This window comes from Crotalus tigris, unplaced genomic scaffold (assembly GCF_016545835.1).
Source record: "Crotalus tigris isolate CLP2741 ecotype Arizona unplaced genomic scaffold, ASM1654583v1 scf7180000018068.1947079, whole genome shotgun sequence".
Taxonomy (NCBI): domain Eukaryota; kingdom Metazoa; phylum Chordata; class Lepidosauria; order Squamata; family Viperidae; genus Crotalus; species Crotalus tigris.
In genome coordinates this window covers 438359-459208 of record NW_024096805.1, presented here as the reverse complement: position 1 = coordinate 459208, position 20850 = coordinate 438359, and positions in this window count along the sequence as shown.

Here is a 20850-nt window from a genome sequence, read left to right as displayed (position 1 = left end):
ACTTCAGCGAACCGGCTGAAGCCCTATGAAGAAACAGTGGACCACCTGGTAAGCTGTTGCAAGAAGATTGCACAGACTGACTACAAGCAGTGGCATGACAAAGTAGCAACAACTGTGCATTGGAAGATCTGCAAAAATATAATTTGCCTGTAAGCAAAAAATAGTGGGATCATAAAATAGAGAAAGTCATAGAAAATGATAAAATTAAACTGCTCTGGGACTTCAGAATTCAAACAGACAAGCACCTGCAACATAACACCCCAGACTTAACAATGGTCGATAAGAAAGACAAAAAAGTCTGGATAGTGGACGTGGCAGTGCCTGGAGACAGCAGAATAGAAGAGAAAGAACTGGAGGAGATAACAAAATACAAAGACCTACAAATAGAAATAGAAAGACTGTGGCAAAAGCAAGCAAGGGTAGTACCAATAGTCATAGGCTCCTTGGGTGCAATCCCAAAACAACTGGAGCACCACTTGAACACCATTGGCATTGACAAATTCGCTATTAGTCAATTGCAAAAGGCGGCCTTATTAGGAACTGCTTCCATCCTGCGACGATACCTGTAATACCATCAAACATCCACATCTGCCTATCCCAGGTCCTGGGTAAGGACTCGATAGGTAGACAAAATGCCAAATCCATTCTGAACATCTGGCTGACTGTGCGATGATCAATAATAATAATAATAATAATAATAATAATAATAATAAAGTTGGAAGGGACCTTGAAGGTCATCGAATCCAACCCCTTGCTCAGGCAGGAAACCCTACACCATTTCGGACAAATGGCTGTCCAGTCTCTTCTTAAAAACTTCCAGTGTTGGAGCATTCCCCGCTTCTGGAGGCAGGTGGTTCCATTGGTTAATTGTTCTAACTGTCAGGAAATTTCTCCTTAGTTCCAGGTTGCTTCTCTCCTTGATTAGTTTCCATCCATTGCTTCTTGTCCTGCCTTCAGGCGCTTTGGAGAATAGCTTGACTTCCACTTGAGGAAGTCCATTCTGAGCCTTGGAGGCCTGGGGGAGGCCTCTGTGACCCAGAACGGCCCACCAGAAGTGCATGGACGCCACTTCTGGAAGTCCGTTCTGAGCCTCAGAGGCCCAGGCCCAGAACAGACTTCTGGAAGCGGCATCCAAACAGAGAACTGGTTGTTCAGGTATTTGAATCCCACCAATGATTAGTGATAATGATTGGGATGATTTGTGATAGATAGAAAACCATTGTAGTCTTTTTACAAGCTAATTACAGTAACAGATTGTTGATAGAAGGCTTTTAAGTTTAACTTTGTTGTTGATTAATGATTAAAATAGATAGATTTGTAACAGGTCAAATTGGTTGCAAGTAGATGTAGAAGTTTATAAATCTTAGACCTGACTCACAAGGAGAGAAAACTATTATTGTTGCTATATATTTGTCAGTGTTCAACTGGGGGGGGGGGGAATAATATGTGTTTTGGTTTATTGCCTTTCTATTCCACATTTTTAATGTCTTTGTTTAGTTTGTTTTTGTAAAATCTCCATTTTTTTTCTCCCCTTGGAGTTCGTATTTTAATTTTTGTATAAAAAAAAAAAACCCAAAGAAAAAGATTGGACAGCCATTTTCTGGGATGGAGTAGGGTCTCCTATCTTAGGTGGGTGGGTGGCTGGGGCTGGACTAAAAGATCTCTGGGGTCCTTCCTAGCCCTATGATTATATGAAAATGCATTGGGAACGGTCTGCTCTCCAATCCTCAAAAAACTAGTTTTGCTTAAAAGTTCTACCAACAGAAATCTGGAGTAGTTTTCAGAAGACTAAAGATTGTCACTGCATTTGTTCTGCTTTCTTTCAGAAAATGAATACATCTGAGTGCTATTTGATGCATATTTCTTTTAAGACTCAGAGAAAGCTGTTTAGAACATCCTGAAAATACACAGGAATGAGCCATTTAGTGGAAAGTTTTCTGGGTGATGCAGGGGAAGTTACACCCACATAATTCATTAAACGTAATAGGAACAGTATGAAAATTTTTCTGTTTGGAAATTGCCCCCTTTGTCTATGAGAAGGAAAAGAATGAATGCTTAGGGGATTCACGGTATTCTTTGCAAATGATCCATTCACAAAGACACTAAAACTCATCATCAAAGGATTCATAGAAGTAAGCTTTGCCTTACGGGGCTTCCTAATTTCTCTGCTGCATATCCATCCTTTTCGAATCACTGCTTTTCTCCAAATCATCCTTGCGACTTGCATTAGACAAGAGGAAAAATATTCCAGAGTTAATTCGGTACTACTTGCCAATTTTCAGAAGGAAGCAGGTCTAGTGGTGTTGAACAATGTCCCGTTTGTGTCTATTTTTGAATCCCCTTGTAAAAGTTTACACATTCAAGCTCCCTGATTCTCAATTTACCTTACTGGCCTGCAGAGATTTCATCTTGAAGCTGAGTGTGATTTGCTGTGCAATGTTGACATATTTGATATGTATGTAGAAGGGCAAAAGAATGTTACACCTTGGAGAAGAAAAAACTAGATTTTGCAGCAAAGGATTGCTTTATTCCATGCATGGCTAGAATTTGTAAGGAATGATACCTTTTAAAAAAAACCAACGTATATTGGTATTTTCAAATTTTTGAATATTTTAGGGAGGCATTTGCTGAAGTGCATAAACTAAGCTTAACATCTTGTGTGAACAAAGCAATTAGGTTTTTAATGGACTTGGTTAAACCCAATCACTATGGAAACAGTTGATCTCAACTCATTAAGTTTGCACTGTACAGTGTGCAAATTTATTTATTTAACAAATTTATATAGCCCCCATCTACCCAAGGAACTCTGGGTGATGAATAGAAATAAAAGCAAATAGACCTATTGTCAAGAAACTGGGACGATGCGCCCCAAAATTCATTATCAGCTCATCAAAAAACCCACATCCACATCCAGAGTCCCATCCACTTCTGACCTCTGAGCCAGATCTTTACAGTTTTCCAGAATGTTAATAGGCTTCAGGCTCTCTTTCTCTTTCTCTCCCCCCCCCTTCTCCCTCTCTTATACATATTTTTTATTGAAACTTTTAAACCAGAAGATAAAAATTAATAAAGACCAACATAAAGTAAGAAAGAAAAAGAAAGATATCAAAGAAAAAGGGAAAAATGCCAAAAAACAAAAACATATATTGAAAAATAGAAAAGGAAGAAAGAAAAATATAAAGGCTTCTGATAGTGTTTCTAGCAGTTTGAAGTACAAGTACATTTTTAACTTCTCTCTCTCTCTAAAGCAGTGGTTCTCAACCTTTTTAATGCCGCGACCCCCAACCGGTCGTAAGTCGAGGACTACTCAACTGGTCGTAAGTCGAGGACTACTCAACTGGTGCAGAATGGGACCTTTGGCAGGCTCAGCAGGGCAGAGACAGCCTGGACAATTCCTATTGACTTTTGAAAGCCAATAGAACCAGACTCTATTCAAGAAAGTCTATTCTATTGGCTTTCAAAAACCAATAGAATAAAAGGGAGTAGCACAGCTAAGGAAAAGGGGAAAAAAATGGCGGACTGCGTTGTTTGGCGACCCCCGTGAAATGGTCGTTCGACCCCAAATGGGGTCCTGACCCACAGGTTGAGAACCACTGCTCTAAAGTTATATCATATTACTTGTCTGTCTATAATCTATCCTATTCTAATCATCAAAACCATACCATGAGTTCGTAACTTTTGGGGGAGGATGTTTCATAAGACATATGCCACAATATAGAAAGCACTGTATCTGCGCACACACACACACCCAGACCCAGACCCAGACCCAGACCCAGACCTAGAGACAAACACACATACATACATACAAAGATGATATGGCTTTGCTGATGTGCAGTTTGATGATCATGTGCAGTTTGTCTGAGATGGTAGAACAGACAGAAAGAATCAGGAATAGCTGTTTGTACAGGGAACGTGAACCTATATCAACTACCGCTTTAAAGGTGACAACCAGCCCCTTGAATTGTACCCAAAGCTACCACTTGCTTAGATAATTTTATTTATTTATTTATTTATTTATTTATTTATGAGACTTATATACCGCTTTAAGTGAAAGCACTCTCTAAGCGGTGTACACCAGTAAGCAATGTATATATATATTTACATTGCCCCCAACAATCTGGGTCCTCATTTTACCTACCTCGGAAGGATGGAAGGCTGAGTCAACCTTGAGCCGGTGAGATTTGAACCTCTGACCTGCTGAACACAGTCAGCTAAAGTGGCCTGCAGTACTGCACTCTAACCGCTGCGCCACCTCGGCTCATTGTCTCCACAGTCAACCTGTACTTACCATTACAAAGATTTTCATCCCGGCAGTACAGAGAATAAGTTGTTGGAATCTGCTGCAAAGTTCTTGATTCAGATGGAATGCATGATGCATACGTTTGGTTGTGTTATTTTAAAGTTAGAGTATAAATACCAACACACAGCAATCTGTGAAAAGGACCAAAAAGCAGGGGTAGACAAGTGAAAACTGCAGGACTACATGCGCATGCAAAACTCCTGGCCGCGGCCAAAGTTATCCAAGTTTTATAATATTTAATATGCTGTAAGTACCAACGGATTTGAGTTCATGGTAAATAAACGCCTCAATAGGATTTAACTGATGCAATTTAAAATGCAATGAAATTTGGGTTTCCATTTCGAATGTGGCTCCTGCATGGCCTGAAATTGGACCATCAAAGAATCAATGCTTTTGCATTGTGTCATCAATGCAATTAACTTCCATTTGGGCAAACTCCAGGAGACAGTGGAGGATGGGGATGGGGAGCTGGTGTGCCATTCCATGGAGTCAGACATAACTTAGCAACTGATCATCAACAACCTGAATGTCCTGGAAAGGCCATAGATAGCCAAAAGGTCTCCATTGCCACCACAAAGTTGCCCACAGTTGGTCAAAAGAATAAATGCAAGGAAAATCTATGCTGGCCGGCAGAGGTATGAGCAGGACACTCTGTTTTATTTTAACAAACAATTTAGAAAAAGGGTGCTCAAGAATGAGAAGGAACATTGTACAAGTTACTTGTTCTTCTGTGGCGTTCCCTTGAAAGGCTTAATTACTGTGGTATGATGAACACACAGTCACCAGCCATTATTTGGCCAAACCAAACAATGAAATAAAGCCATAAATTGCACATATGAGCCAAGGAGTTGGGAGAGTGGGTTCATTTATTACTCCAGGGTGTTAGCAATGAAAACCATGACACAACATTCGGTCAGCTAACGTAAGTCCACAAAACAAAACATATTAGTTAGTATTTCACTTTTCTTTTCCTATGTTGTTAATAAATTACGAGGTCCACCATGGAAGGCCAGGAAGGAAATGACACATAGCAGGAAAAGAAAGATTGTCATGCCTTGCTCCTCTTGCCCCACAAGAGTGTGTTCATAGTTTACATAGCTAGAGAATAAAATCAACACCCTAAGCCTAAATAAGTCATAATGATGCCCTGCTGTGTGGCATGTACTTCTATTTCCAGCAAGGATCTGTGGGCAGGACAGCTGAAGATCTATTTTGCAGAGAAATATCACTTCAAAAGGATACACAGCTGGTCCTCAACTTACAAACGGGACTGGAATTTCCATCGTTAAGTGATGCTGTTCTTAAGTGAGTCATGCCTGATTTTGCAACATTTTTTGCATGGGTTAAGGAACCACCACCGTTGTTAAGGAATCATGTGGTCCTTTAGCAAATCCAGCTTCCCCATTGGTTTTGCTTCTTGGAAGATCCCTGGTTAAGTTGCAAACGGTGATCATGTGACACAGTGATGCTGCAACTGTTGTACATACAATAATTGTATGTCAAGCAATAGCTGTATGTCGAGCACCCAAATTCTAACCATGTGACAGTGTGAATGGTGTGACAGTCCCAAGTGTGAGGATTATTCCGAACCCCTTTTTTTCAGCACCATTATAACTTTGAGTGGTTGTGAAACAGACGATCGTGAACCAGGGATTGCCTGCAGTGAATCAAAGTTTTTGTGTTCTAGTTGGACAGAGGAAGATTCTCCTAAGAAAACTCACCAGATTCCATATTTGTATTTAATCATCTCATTCCAGTTGTCTGTTATGGAAATAACTCAGATCATGTTGGCAGAAAACACATCCCTTCCTTCTCTCCTGACTCTCAAACTATTCATTGACTTGTCATATTTTCTGTCTTCTTTTATGGGCAGGAAGGATCCAAGGTCTTGATTTTCATTTTTGAGTCTTCAAGATCCATGGAAATATGGCTGTAGTTGTTTATAACTGTATCATTTATCCCCATTAGCAGGAAAGGATAAATTTCACTGGATTTGGTAAGTCCTGGGAGTTGTTCTGTCTCAACCACAATTTGGCAGAGAGCACATCTGATGAGTTGATGGAGCCGGTTGTAGCTCAACTCCCATGAAATTTTTCTTTGGATGCAGCTAAATTCGTTCTGCTGTTTAGTGAACTGCCCTGTGTTGAAGGAAAAGTCTTCATCATGGTTCAGTCCAAGCTAGGGATAAACAACATGGTGACTGCTTTAGAAATAAGGTTGCAGTTTGTTGAAGAGGAGAGCCAGACAGGAAGATGGCTCTGGAAGAAAAAGAAGGATGAGCACATGTAGGGAGTGGGTTTTTATACCCTCTGGAGCCTTTTGTTTGGAGTTGTTCCTGTGGCATGAACTTTGACCTGAGTCTGAGTATGCCTTTCTGGTATTCTGATGCTGCTGGGTTAATCGTATTATGTCCCAAGAGTCATATCCTGCTTCCCTGTGGCTGTGGCTGATGACTCTTAGATTTTTGGTGTTGATTCTAGGGATCTTTCTTCCTAATCCCAGTTTCCTGATTTCAGTCTTTCTGACAAGATTATCATCTGCATTTTGCAAACTTGGTTTCTGTTTGGGACAGAGAGACTTGGGGGAGGGCTTGGTTGGTTTCTGCCTTTAAAATCCTTTAAGGAAATATATTCTGTCTTTTAAATATTTCCAAAAATATTTCTTTGTGGGGAACTGACTTCCCACACCTACTATTTCCAATTCCATATTGTCACTTTTGCTTATCCTGACGTTGCAGGGCATGAAAACTCTGTGTGGCTCCCCATGGTATAGTTCTATCTTCTGCACCTCTGGTTTCTAGTAGTCCCATTTGTCCACTCAGCTTGTTCTTTGTTTGATTCACTTACAATACAGAATAAATGAGTTGGAAGGGATCTTGGAGGTCTCCTAATCCAACCTCCTGCTCAACCAGGAGTTCTTATACCAGTGGTTCTCAACCTGTGGGTCGGGACCCCATTTGGGGTCAAACGACCATTTCACGGGGGTCGCCAAGTAATGCAGTCTGCCATTTTTCCCCCCTTTTCCTTAGCTGTGAGCTGTGCTACTCCCTTTTATTCTGTTGGCTTTTGAAAGCCAATAGAATAGACTCTCTTGAATAGAGTCTAATTCTATTGGCTTTCAAAAGCCAATAGGAATTGTCCAGGCTGTCTCTGCCCTGCTGAGCCCACCAAAGGTCCCATTCTGCAAACGGTGCTGCACCAGTTGAGTAGTCCTCGACTTACGACCGGTTGAGTAATCCTCGACTTACGACCGGTTGGGGGTCGCGGCATTAAAAAGGTTGAGAACCACTGTCTTATACTGTTCTGGACAAAATGACTGTCCAGTCTTCTTAAAAAAAGCTCCAGTTGAGGGCACTAGATATGTTTAGTCTAAAGAAGAGAAGACTTAAGGGAGACACGATAGCACTCTTCCAATACCCGAAGAGCCGTCACAGGGATGAGGGTGTTAATTTATTCTCCATAGGACCTGAGGGCAGGACAGGAAGCCATGGGTGGAAGCTCATCAGAGGGAGATCCAATCTGGAAATAAGGAGGAATTTCCCAACAGTGAGAATGATTAATCAATGGAACAGTTTGCCTCCCAGAGTTGTGGGCATCTTTCAAAAAAAAAAAAAAAAAGATTGGCTAACCATTTGTCTGAGATGGTATAAGTTCTCCTGCTTTGGCTAAGGAGTTGGACTAGATGGCCTCTGAGGTTCCTTCCAGCCTTATAATTCTATGACTAGGGTTGGCCATCAGGGAAGAGTTAGGAACTCTGTAGTAAGCCATCCTGCTAATGAGGCAGCACAAATTAAGAAAGAATATATATTTCTGACTCCTTATTGACACTTATTATTGCTTGAGGTTTCAGTTCCTCATTTGTTATGTGCTTCCCACAGGTGGAAACAGGCGGGGGAAGAAGTATTATTCCTTCTTCACCATTACATTTTGACAGCCTTCGAGACAATGCCATTCTCCAGCAATATGTCTTCTTTTCCATGGCTGTTTTTCAGCTGTTCTTGGCACATTGGGCCAAATCTCAGGATTTAAACTTCTTGGGGACCAAGAGTCTCATTTTTCGATATATATGTGAGGGTACACATGCAGAGCATCAGCCAAACTGAAGAGAAAACATGGAAAAGTGAAAAGAAAAACCCACAATTCATTAGGTATATCTCAGTGTTTGGGTACTCATGAGAGGCAACATTAGAAGTTCTTTGATGTAGTTCAGGGGTCTTCAATCGTGGCCCTTTTATGACTTGTGGACTTCAATTCCCAGAATTCCTCAGCCAGGCACGCTGGCTGAGGAATTCTGGGAGTTGAAGTCCACAAGTCATAAAAGGGCCATGTTTGAAGACCCCCGATGTAGTTGTTAAAGTGCAGTTCTTGTCCCAACTTAGCATGAAAGACAACTGGGTGACTTTGGACCAATCATCAGGAGACGGTAAGTTCTAGTCCCGCCTTAGACATGAAAGCCATCTGAGTGACTTTGGACCAATCATCAGGAGACTTTGAGTTCTAGACCCGCCTTAGGCATGAAAGCCAGCTACATGAGTCTGGGCTCTGTCTCAGCCTAGTCCACCTCACAAAGTTGTTGCTGTGGGGAGAACAGGAGGAGGAAGGGCTATTAAATATACTCGCTGCTTTGAATTCTTTATAAAAAGCAAGGAAGGCAGGATAAAAAATACATATTTTAAAGATAGTGTGTATAAAACAAGACACTTTCACATAAGGTCTTTCCACCCTACCAGAAGGACTTGTGTATTCCTTATGCACAGAAGCCGAACTGATTTATTTCTATACAAGGTGAAGACATTACAATTAAAAATAAATGGAACATCTTGCCCTACGCTGGGAGTCTAGGATTAAAACATGTAGCCCCTATTTTGGCAGCTTGTCTCTAATAGTTGCATGCTATTGCTCTTGCAATTACTTTTTTTTTAAACTTTTCCTGCTTGAAAATGAAATAGATCTGATTATGTTGATGTTGCCATGTGGTGGGGTGAGGTTTCGTGGTTTTTAATGTTGTGGATTCTTAATGTTGTAAGTCACCCGGAGTCATTTGGCGTGTGAGTTGGGCGGTCATATAAATTTGCTAAACAAACAAATAAAACATTGTCAGTCTCTCCAGTGAAAGCAAGAGCTGAAACAGCTTCTCTTTTTAACCCGAACCCCAAGCCTCATGGAGCATCCGTGTCCAAAGAGGCAGGAAAACCCAGCAATTTTTTAAAAAATTCATAACTAGATAAGCCACCCAGAGTCATCTTATAGGAACACTCAGCAAATTTTAAAAAATAAATGGAATCAATCAATCAGTCAGTCAATCAGTCAGCAAGCCAGTCACTCAGAGTCATTTTATAAAGGAGATGGGGAGCAATTTAATAGATAAATAAATAAAATATCTTTTTTTCCCTTTGGAAAGTTCCCTTCCGTGGATCATTTGGGAATCGGAATCGCTCCTTGCCATTGGCCGGAAAAGAAAAAGTTGAGAAGACCAGAAACTGATCAGCGAAAGGAAGGGTTCGCCCCTAAAATAACGTGACACTTTTTGCATTAATCCGTGTTCTTCAAAAGCTTCCGTTCTTTTTCCTCAAGCAACTCAGCCTAATTACGTCTTTTGTCATAGACAAGACGATAGCTGTACAGCAAGATCACACGTTTCCCTCTTTGTTTTGTTTTGGAGTGCTCCATTGTCCTTGTGAAATCCAGAAACCCTTGTCGACAGGGCAGCTGAGGGAAGTGGAGAATGAAAGAATCAAGAGAGGTTGCTGAAGCAATGTGGCCCACAGTCTGAGTTAGGCTGCCCTTCTGGTGGTTTTAAAAGCCCTCGTTAAGTCACGAAGACTAATTAGTTCCTTTAGACTGGCAAGCAGAAAAATCTCTCGATCTGCCACCTGCTTGGTCATACAATTCCTTCAAGAGGAAGAGAAACCTTCATTGGAGAACAGTCAACGAGTCCTCGACTTAGAATCATTCCTTTAGCGCCCATTCAAAGTTACAATAGCGCTGAAAAACCAGCAATAGCGCTTAGATGTATATACCACTTCGTAGCACTTTAGAGCCCTCTCTAAACAATTTAGAGAGTCAGTGTATTTGCCCCCAACAATCTGGGTCCTCATTTTACCGATCTCTTAAGGACGGAAGGCTGAGTCAACCTTAACTCATCGAACTGCTGGCAATGGGCAGAGTCAGCCTGCAATACTGCATTCTAACCACTGTGCCACCCAAAAAGTGACTTACAACCAGTCCTCACACTTACAACCGTCACGTCCCCATGATCACGTGATCAGAATTCAGCTGCTTGGCAACTGGCATGTATTTACAACGGTTGCAGCATCCCAGAGATACATGATTGCCATTTGCAATCTTCCCAGCTAGCTTCCAACAAGCAAAGTCAGTCGGGAAAGCCACATTAAGAACCACACGATTCATTTAACAACTGCTGCAATTTGCTTAATAACCAGCCCCCCCCCCCAAAAAGATGGTCAAATCAAGCGTGATTCACTTAAGAGCCCCCTTGCTTAGCAAGGGAAATTCTGCTTAGCAGAATTGTGATCTTAAGTCAAGGACTGCCTGTAGAAGGCGCTCAAAAAATGGCATTTAGATATTTCTGAGTCAGAAGGGTCCCATATTATGGCAAGTCTCGCACTCAGGGCTGCGTGCCTGGCCTGTTTCACAGGACAGCAAAAAGAGCAGAAAGGGGTATGAGTGCAGAATATAGATTTACAAAAAGCCCAGCTTTCCCATTCTGTTTTAAAATGCTCTTTCGGTACGATTGTTCCCAAGCCAGCTGGTCTCAGAATTCAGGAGAATTTTATCGTGAGGCTTGGTAGCCACATATGGCCTCAGCAACATCCTATGGAGTGACAGAAGCTGGGAAAAAATATATGCAAAAATAGCAGAATACTTTAGGCGAGGCTCAAAAAAAAAAAAAAAGCTTCTGTTAATTTCCTAAGGCGTAAGACTCCCAAGATGGACTGTTTTGGAGAATATTACATGTAATTTCCCCACATTATTGTCTTGACTGAGAATATTAACTCCCAAAGGTGTTTTTTTCCCCAAAAGGCAACTGGATTTTCTTGGTTCCCCCCCCCCCGCCCCTTGGAAACATTTCTCTGCTCTTCCAGGGAGCTTCTTCAGTTCTTCAAAGAGAACTGAAGAATGGAACTCTAAGAACTAAACTCTGAAGAATGAAGATAGTCCAGTTGCCTTTTGAAAAAAGCACCTTTTGGAAAACCATGACCTGGATGACTGAGAATCTCTGTCAACATTGAGAATATGAAGTTAATTCTCTCAAATTATTATCTTGTTATCCCAAAGTAAGGTGACCAACTTTTTTACATTGAAAAGGAGGACACAAATAAATTGAAGAAAAAAATATCGTAAATAAAAGAAACATTTTATTCATTGCAACAATAATACAGAATACACTGTAATAGGATAAATGCATAATAAAAAACATTTGTAACAATAACATTTTATATTGTAATTATGTTTACATGCCGCACCCCTGCCTGCAGCCGCCCTGCCAGCACTGCTGCCCCGCCGTGTAGAGTGGGCCCCGTGGTTCGCAAAGCACCAGCTGTGCCAGCTCCGGCCCCGGGGGGGGGCAGCCCGCCATCAACACATTCCGCCTACAGCCACCTCGCCAGCACCACCGCCCACCCTGCACAGCCCCGTGTAGAGCAGGCCCCGCGGCTCCCACAGCACAGGGGGGCAGCCAGCCACCGCCGCTCCTCACATCCCCACCCGCAGCAGCCCCGCCGCCCCGCCTCTTGCACCCGCAGCCATTATTGCCCTAGCAGGGCCGAAGATCAAGAGAAAATTACCGTGGCATCGCCACTCCAGTCTCCTCCAGGTATCTTTGGGACTAACTAGGAGATGGTGTAGTTGGGTAGCAGGGAGGGGTGCAAAGTTCCTGCTAATTCGCTTTCACTGCAGACAATTTACATGTGCAAAGTTTGCCAGCCGGGTTTTTTCATGCATGCTCAGCAGCAATTCCTATTGGCTTTCGAAAGCCAATAGGAGGAGTAGCACAGCTCATGCAAAAGTTGAAAAACAACCACAAAAAAAGGTGCCGGAACACCGTTCTGAGCATTCTATGAGAAAAAAAAAGCCCTGCAGATATAAAAAAGGAGGACATGTAGGAGGACACTTTTTGAGGGAGGAGAGAACTCACAAAAGGAGGACTGTCCTCCTTAAAGGAGGATGGTTGGTCACCTTATTGTCCCAAAGGTGTTTTTTCAAAGGCAACAGGACCTTCTTTGTTTTTCCTTGAAGATGTTTCGCTTCTCCTCCGAAAAGCTTCTTCAGTTCTTCATTAGATTCTCCTTTGTCTCCTACAAATGAAGCTGATTTTGTTCTCTAGCCACTAAGAAATACTATTCCACTGTAGCTGGTGTTTATTCTTACCTGTTATACCCACAAAAATGAGCTTCTGGCATTGGGAATCTTAAAATGATTGTATTTCTGTTTGTTTCTGCATTCTTTTTCATAAGAAAACCTGTGTACATCTCAAGGCTGGAATAAACAGGCCGATATTTAATGTTGCTCTGTTTCTCATATTTTCATTCATACTTGTTGCCCATCTCATTCTGTGGTCCTGTTTGTTTATTTGTTTTGACATTTTATGCCTGTTTGTACATAGCTCTCCTAAGTACACATTGTTGCTTACAATTTTCAAAAATGTACACTGAGTTTTAAACACTTCTCCTAATGTAAAGTCATTTTGTGCACGGGTTTTTTTTGGGGGGGGGGAATAATAGTGTTTTTGTTCAGATATTTCAGTAACCTCGTTACATAGTATAATTTTTCAACTGCATTTTCAAAATCTGAAAAATGTGAATTTCAAATTATAATACCTTCAGTTTGAGAGAAACTTGTGTGAGCTGCAACAGTTTATAATTTCAAATTATTTAGGAGCAATTGTTACTAGTTTTTATAAACCATTCTTGATTCTTCTCACCAGTGTCTATTAAGGCAAAATCTGTTTGTTTCTAGCAGACGTTAATCTAATTAGGTCTGCTAAACATCTTCAATCAAAATTGTTGCACGTTCTACTTATTTAAATTTTTAGAACAAAGATTAACAATGATTCCTCTTAAATTATTATTAATTTATACCGTGGAATAGTTCTGCTCGACAATCTACTGACATGTGAAGCAATTGTTTACTTTAAACATCATTTCTTAGACACCTTGTACTACAGCACTGCTATTTTAGTTTTTATCTCATTTCATTTCTTTCTTCAATCAAGCCTACTCTATTGCCTCTCATTTAAATACAAATACAAATTTAAATTTGACACACATATACAAGCTCAGAAGCAACACAGTTTTTAACTTAGTCTGCAAGGGGTTGCAATTTTTTCAGAAAAATTATGCAACATCATTTGTCTTAAAGAGTGGATAAAACTATCGTCTAATTGGTAGGTATTTTCTTTGTGTGCTTTTAAAATCACTTTAAAAATAAGCAATCAATACCAATAAACAATGGAAAAAAATTTCTTTGTCCTTTTTTTCTTTGAAGCTACTTGCTACTTGGTATAGCAAATGAATTAAACGACAGGTAAATTACAACCATTTATTTAGTGACCATTGGCTGGCTGAGTAACCAGCATGGCTGGCTGAGGAATTCTGGGAGTTGAAGTCCACAAGTCTTAAAATTGCCAAGTTTGGAAACCTCTGCCATATATCATAGAGCAGTGGTGGTGAACCTATGGCATGCGTGCCAGACGTGGCGCTCAGAGCCCTCTCTGTGGGCACACGCACCATGCCCCGGAGATGGCTCCTCTTCAACCAGCCGCCCGCTAACTCGCTGAGGTCCCACATGGCCAGATGCATCCCAGCACTCATGCGCTCGCTGGCCTCTGTGTGCGGGGGCCGATGGTGTCAGGCACTAGCTGCCCCGCCCCCTGCCTCTCCTTGCCCTGTGACAATGGCATCCCTGCCCCACCTCGCCTCGCCTCACCCCGTAGGATGAGCCCCACCTGCCAGAGACCCCCTGGATCTCCCCCAACCCTGCCCGACCCCCACAGGCATCCCTCCCCACGAGCAACATCGATGTGATCACGCCCACCTTGGCCACACCCACCCAATCTGCCATGACCACCACAGCCACACCCACCCAGTGGGCCACGCCCACCTGGCACCTGGCGATAAATAAGTGGGTTTTGGGTTGCAGTTTGGGCCCTTGGTCTCTAAAAGATTCACCATCACTGTCACAGAGAATCATTGTGCAGTATTTTATCTGGGTAAATGACCTGTAGCTGTTTGTTTTTAAGCTTGCCTATTTCCTTTCTGACTTTTTTCTTCCTGAAGAATTTGGTACTTGTGGAAAATCTTGAGGTTCTCTTACTCCTTCTGATACATCTCCATTTTTGGCTTTGTAACGATTGATCTCTTGGGAATAATTCAGCTCACAAATCATAAGTCACAATGTAGTTTCGAATTGGTTTTTAACTTAGCACCATCCAGGCATTGTGGCTTGTAAAACATTGCTTATAACGTAGTATTAATTATGAACCAGATTGTTGTGGTTTGCTCAAAACCCATGTTTACAACAAACATTGGCTTAATGCAGTGATTCTTGGACCGCGGTCTGAAGAACTTCTCAACATTCACTGCAGGTTTATGAAAGTTCAACAAGTGGTATAACAGAGTTGAAAGGGATCTTGGAGGTCTTCTAGTCCAACCCCCTGCTCAAGCAGGAGCCCTGTACCCTTCCAGACACATGGCTGTCCAATCTCTTCTTTAAAATCTCCAGTGTTGGAGCACCCACAACTTCTGAAGGTAACCTATTGAATCTGAGGGCAACCTGTTCCACTTTAGCTTCCCAAAATTGTGGTTGTGGCATCACTGGAGGTTTTCAAAAATAGACTAGTCCTTCAAAAAAGTTGGACTCAAAGACCTCTGAGATCTTTTCCAACTCTATGGTTCTATGTTCTGTCTTCTAATACACTGCCGGTTAGCTAGCCGGAGTTTGCTCACTGCCTTACTTCTGTTTTTATAGGGATGTTTAGGATGGTTGTAAAAACAGACTAGCGGCTGAACACTGATTCTTCAGAGCATACAAATTATAATAAAAGTAGCAACGTGGCCATTAAAATTAAAAAATAGACAATGGAGAACAGGGGGTTGGACTAGATGACCTCCAAGGTCCTTTCCAACATTATTATTATTATTATTACTATTATTATTATTAATGTTTTAAATACAGTTGTTAAGTGTGAATCTGCAAGTTCTGAGTGGAATGTCATCACACCAGCAACCTCAAGAGAAAAGTGCTGATGTAAAATATAACAGAACAGCTAAAGATGAGATTTCCTTAAGGTAGAAGTTTACTCATCACCTAGGCCAGGGGTAGGCAACCTTGGCTCTTTTATGACTCGTGGACTTCAACTCCCAGAATTCCTGAGCCAACATGGCTCAGCTTGGAAACTCTCCCTTTTCCCCTCAGCATGGCTGGCTCAGGAATTCTGGGAGTTGAAGTCCACGAGTCATAAAAGAGCCAAGATTGCCGACCCCTGACCTAGATCAAGGTTCCCTAACCTACCCGGCTGTGGCCTATTCACAACCAGGCCGCGTGAGTGTTGGGCTGAGGTGCTCACAGCCCCCCCCCACTCAAGCAGAGCCCCAAAGGCTTCTCTATTGTGTGGGTGGAGCTGTGTGTGCATGCGCATCCGCCCACCATTCACACAGCCCAGTTTCCTTTCCCCCTCCCCCCAGGTGGGCCACCAATCTTCCTGCTCCCATTGCTCCAAAAGTGGGAGGAGTGCGCCCTGCGCAGCTTCACTGATCCTTAAAGGCTGCCTGAGCAGGACCACCCAATTCGCTTTGGGAGCTTCAGGCAGCCTCAGTGAATCTGAAGGAGCCCGAGATTTGCGCCCCCAAAGGCTTTGCAAATGGACGAAAGTCGAGGAATACCTGTATCCAATAATGTGTTTGGGCACAAAATTAGTGTCAAATTCCTTTTAAAATGGGGGAGAAGAGAAGGCATAAGGAATATAATGATAACTATTTTATTCACTAAAAGCCACCAATCCTCCTAATTTTGAACACGAAAACGCAGGGAAGGGGTATTTGCTTAACTGAGTGTTCCTCCATATCCGAAATATTTATTTAATGGTGTCTGCTTGCGAAAAGTTTGAAAAATACTAGCTTGCACAAACCGTAAAATTAAACTTGCTAATAGAACGTGGCAGTTTCCTTCAGCTTAGCTGGTAGACTAAGATGGTGATGCTTTCTAGGAAGCTTGAGGGTCAGCAACTAACAAAAAAAAAATTGGGGAAGAAACCTTAATGAGTTTGTTATCTTTCTCAGTTCCAAGCAATATAATGCTATCATTTTTCCTCTCTCTTTTAATCAGAAGCCACTTGGTGACACTGTTTGCTTCCTAGAGCCTCTAGCAGCAGTGGATTATAATTAACAGGCAACAAAAAAATCACATAAAAAAAAATCAATGGCCTGCAATATTTTACTTTAAAATGCAAGTTCGCTTTTGGACAACTTGCCACTGAGCCTGTGGTTGGCTGAACATAAGAAAGATAGGAAGCTGAAATGCTTTTCAGGTGTGAAAATGTGAAAATGTATATAGCCTTTCCTTAAACAAATCTGATTGTAGATAAAAAGTGCTGGGCAAACCTTAACATAAGCATATCAGTATTTTTAAAATCCTCCTCCAAACCAGATCTGTTGTTGTTGTTAGTTGCAAAGTCGTGTCTGACCCCTCGGACCCCATGGACAACGTTCCTCCAGGCCTTCCTGTCCTCTAACATCTTCTGGAGTTCATTTAAGCTCACGTCTGCTGCTTCAGTGACTCCTTCCAGCCATCTCATTCTCTGTCGTCCCCTTCTTTTCTTGCCCTCAATCTTTCCCAGCATCAGGCTCTTCTCCAGTGAGTCCTTCCTTCTCATTAGGTGGCCAAAGTACTTGAGTTTCAACTTCAGGATCTGGCCTTCTAAAGAGCAGTCAGGGCTGATCTCCTCTAGGACTTGATCGCCTTGCAGTCCAGGGGACTCGCAGGAGTCTTCTCCAGCACCATAAGTTCAAAGGCCTCAATTCCAGCCTTACTCACATATGTTTGATGTGGATCCACCCATTTATGACTCTTGGGCATCTCACCTCACCTCTACTTGAGAAACCTTTGGCTAAGAAGAATTTCTAGTCCTAAATCTTCCCTTCTGCCACCATCTACTAACGCAGAGCGAATTTCAAGAAGGAAGGAAATATCTTTGTACCAAACATCTTATGGCCTAACATATAAAACCTGGTGATTAGAAAGAGGCCCTAGAAAGTGTGCAGAGAAGAGCCACAAAAATGATCAGGATTTGGAGGCTAAATCATATGAAGAAAGGTTGAGGATGTGAAGTATGCTTAGCCTAACGAAGAGAAGGAAGAGGGGGACATGATAGCTGTCTTCTAGTACTTGAGGTGTTGTCACAGACAAGAGGGGTCAACTTATCCTCTAAAGCAGGGGTCCACAAGACCGGTCCGTGGACTGGTACTGGGCCCTGGCATGCCAGCAACCGGTCTGCACAAACAAGCAAAGTCCCATCTGTGGGATGCAGGCAGCACACAAAACCACGCAGCGTCCGGTCCGTGGAAAAACCTCTCTCCACAGAACCAGTCCCTGGTGCCCAAAAGGTTGGGGACCTCTGCTCTAAAGCACCTGAGGGCAGGACAAGGTGGAAGCTTGTTAAAGAGAGATCCAACCTAGAAGCATGGAGAAATTTTCTGACGGTGAGAACAGTCAATGGAATAGTTGTGGGTGCTCCATCACTGGAAGTTTTCGAAAATAGACTGGACTACCATTTGAATGGTACAAAAGCTTCAGCCTTGAGCAGTGATTGAACTAGAAACCTCCAAGGTCCCTTCCAGTCCTATAAATCTATGACTTAATGGGATGGTCTGGTTCATAAAAACTTGCTAAGTAGTCTGCAATCTACTGGACTATAAATTTAGTTTGTTCGGGAAGAATTGTGACTTCAGAATGGAGTCCCAATTTTCAAAGGAACTCATTTAATGGGGTGATTCTTAATTATTAGGTGTTTGGCAGATGGAGGGGGCATGTCTGCTCAGAAACAAATAACTAAAACTGAACAAACTTTGTCACTCTGAACTTGTTAAACAAAAAGCTATGCTTTGTATTTGTGTGCATCTTTTTTATCAGTAATAATTAGTTTCTATATTTTCATCTTGAAATGTACAGATCTGCAGTATGCCACAGTCTGAAGTCCACCTTTGTGAGAAGTAAGATATCAAAGGCATGGACTGTGAATGTAAACAAGACACCCCCCTCCCCCAAATTACTTAATTGTTCAGTGAAGAGGTCTTTACAGGGTGGGGTTGAAATTCAAGATGATCGTGACTGCAACAGTACCACTAAAGATCCATCTGTTTTCTTAAATGTGCGTTGTGTATTTAAAAACCTGGCAGAATTTCAATAGAAGAGAGTATTTGTGGCTGAGGGTTGAATTGTGGGTCCTTAGTGCTTTGTTTTCTTGCAGACATTTCATTACCCAACTAGGTAACCTTATCAGTGCTAGAGGAGAATGGGGTTTGCTCTCTGTTTTCCATTCTGTTCCATTCCATTCCATAGAAGAAAATATTGTAGCTCAGGGTTGAAATGTGGGGTCCTTGGTGCTCTCTGAGCTTGGTTGTTTTCTTGCAGACGTTTCCTTACCAAACTAAGTAACCGTATCAGTGCTAGAAAGGAATGGGATTTACTCTCTGATTGTGTACAAGGGGTTTGCCCTAGCAGTGTTGGTGGAAGAGTTTTTATCTTGGCAGTTCCTTGATTAGACTGCTGTTTATTGTTTGTTTGGTATTAATCCTGGTGTCAATTTTTGCTTATCTGGGTGGTGATTGCTGGTGAGAAGGTGTTTTTGGTCGTTTTGTTTCAATTTCAATTGCACCATTACTTTTTTGATCACATCCTGCTGACACAGCCTCTGGATCTTTACAGGCACCAAAACCATCGTACAAGTAAAACTGTCAAGGAACAACAACAACAACAACAACAAAACAAGCTTTGTTTCATAACGGACACGGGCAGATTTCAAAAAGGAGGGTGACTTTAAAACTCAGAGGCACAGAGGGATAACACACCAAGGAGAGCAATGTGAGGCTGTTGGCATCATCTGCTCAGATTATGGAGATTAACAAGTATTTGAATGGTTGTGTATATTAACTAATACAAAAGGTCAGTCAGGACAGAACTGATTGTTCTGTCCTTGCATGGTTATGATAATTTTTTTTAGGGAGGGGAAAGGATTAGAATAGGTTGAGTGAGACCAGTGAGTGGGTTAATACAGAGGAAGACAAAAAAAAAAAACACAGCAAAATAGAACAAATTTGCTATTGCAGAGGACTCGACAAATAACCTCAGGGAATTATTGTTGTCATGGATGAGAATGTATAAATAGAGGTATGAAGCTGTGGACCCTTCAAAATCCCTGCCTGAAAATTCTGCCTTGTTCTGGATCAGCTTCCATTTAATACCGTTTCGTAATTTATGAAAAATCGGCATCTGGATAGAACCACTTGGAGAAGGTTAGCCTAGTCTTTTCTTAAAAAAACAAAAAACAAAATTAAACAAAAAAGCTTCTGGAAACTCAACTGCTTGCTGCAAGTAAATCAGCCTGAGATTCATATCATTTTATTGATGGAGATGCTTGATGAAAATGCCAGGAAAACTATGCCAATGTTTTCACTCAAGATCTTTTGACTACAATCAGTGTTTGAGGACAAAAAAAGTCTCTCCTGGGAATAGAAAGATTTATAATGTATAAGGCAGGTGAGCATCTTGGGGAAGAGAAATAAGTGCTAGCACTAAGAAGATCATGTCATTGGTAATTTTGCATTGCCTTCTAGGATAGTAACATCTAAAGCTATTTGTGTAATACCTTATTTAAAACACTGACTTCCGGTTTTGCGCGGTAGCAACTAGTCACGGGCCTGCGGATTTTCCGCACCCCCGCGGCTAATTTCGCCCTACCTGAGGACCCTAAATGGGTTTAAGTTGCCCCAGAGAGGCGACAAAGAAAGAAGGGTGCTCCAGCAATTCTGGAATGGCGGCGGCCGTTCCGTTTGACCTGGGGAAAGCCTTCTAACCCGACAGAAGAAAGGCTGGCTGTATTGCATCAACCAGCCCAAGCTACTTGCAACCGAAGTCCAAAAGTACTAACCAGCACAACTGTGAACAGCATGCTTGAAACTGGGTGAGGAATTTGATCTTCTATTTTCTATTTTACATTTAATTTCCTGGAAAAGATCCCCAAGAAGCAAAGTACCTCCGAAAGGGAAGGAGGGGGATTTCCGCCCCACCATTATACTAACGGAAGCGCAAATTAATCTTCTTATGGAGGATCAAAATATATGGAAGTGAAATAAATGTAAAACCTGAAACTTAAAACTGGATAAATCTGGATAAATCTAAAATTGTTTTAATGGTTAAGACTCTCATTTCAAAGATAATTGTTCATTTTGGAAATTGAAAAACAAATAGTTGTTTTTGGTGGATGAAGACTATGACAGCTATGACTTTAATATAAGACTTGGCAAAATCTGGGAA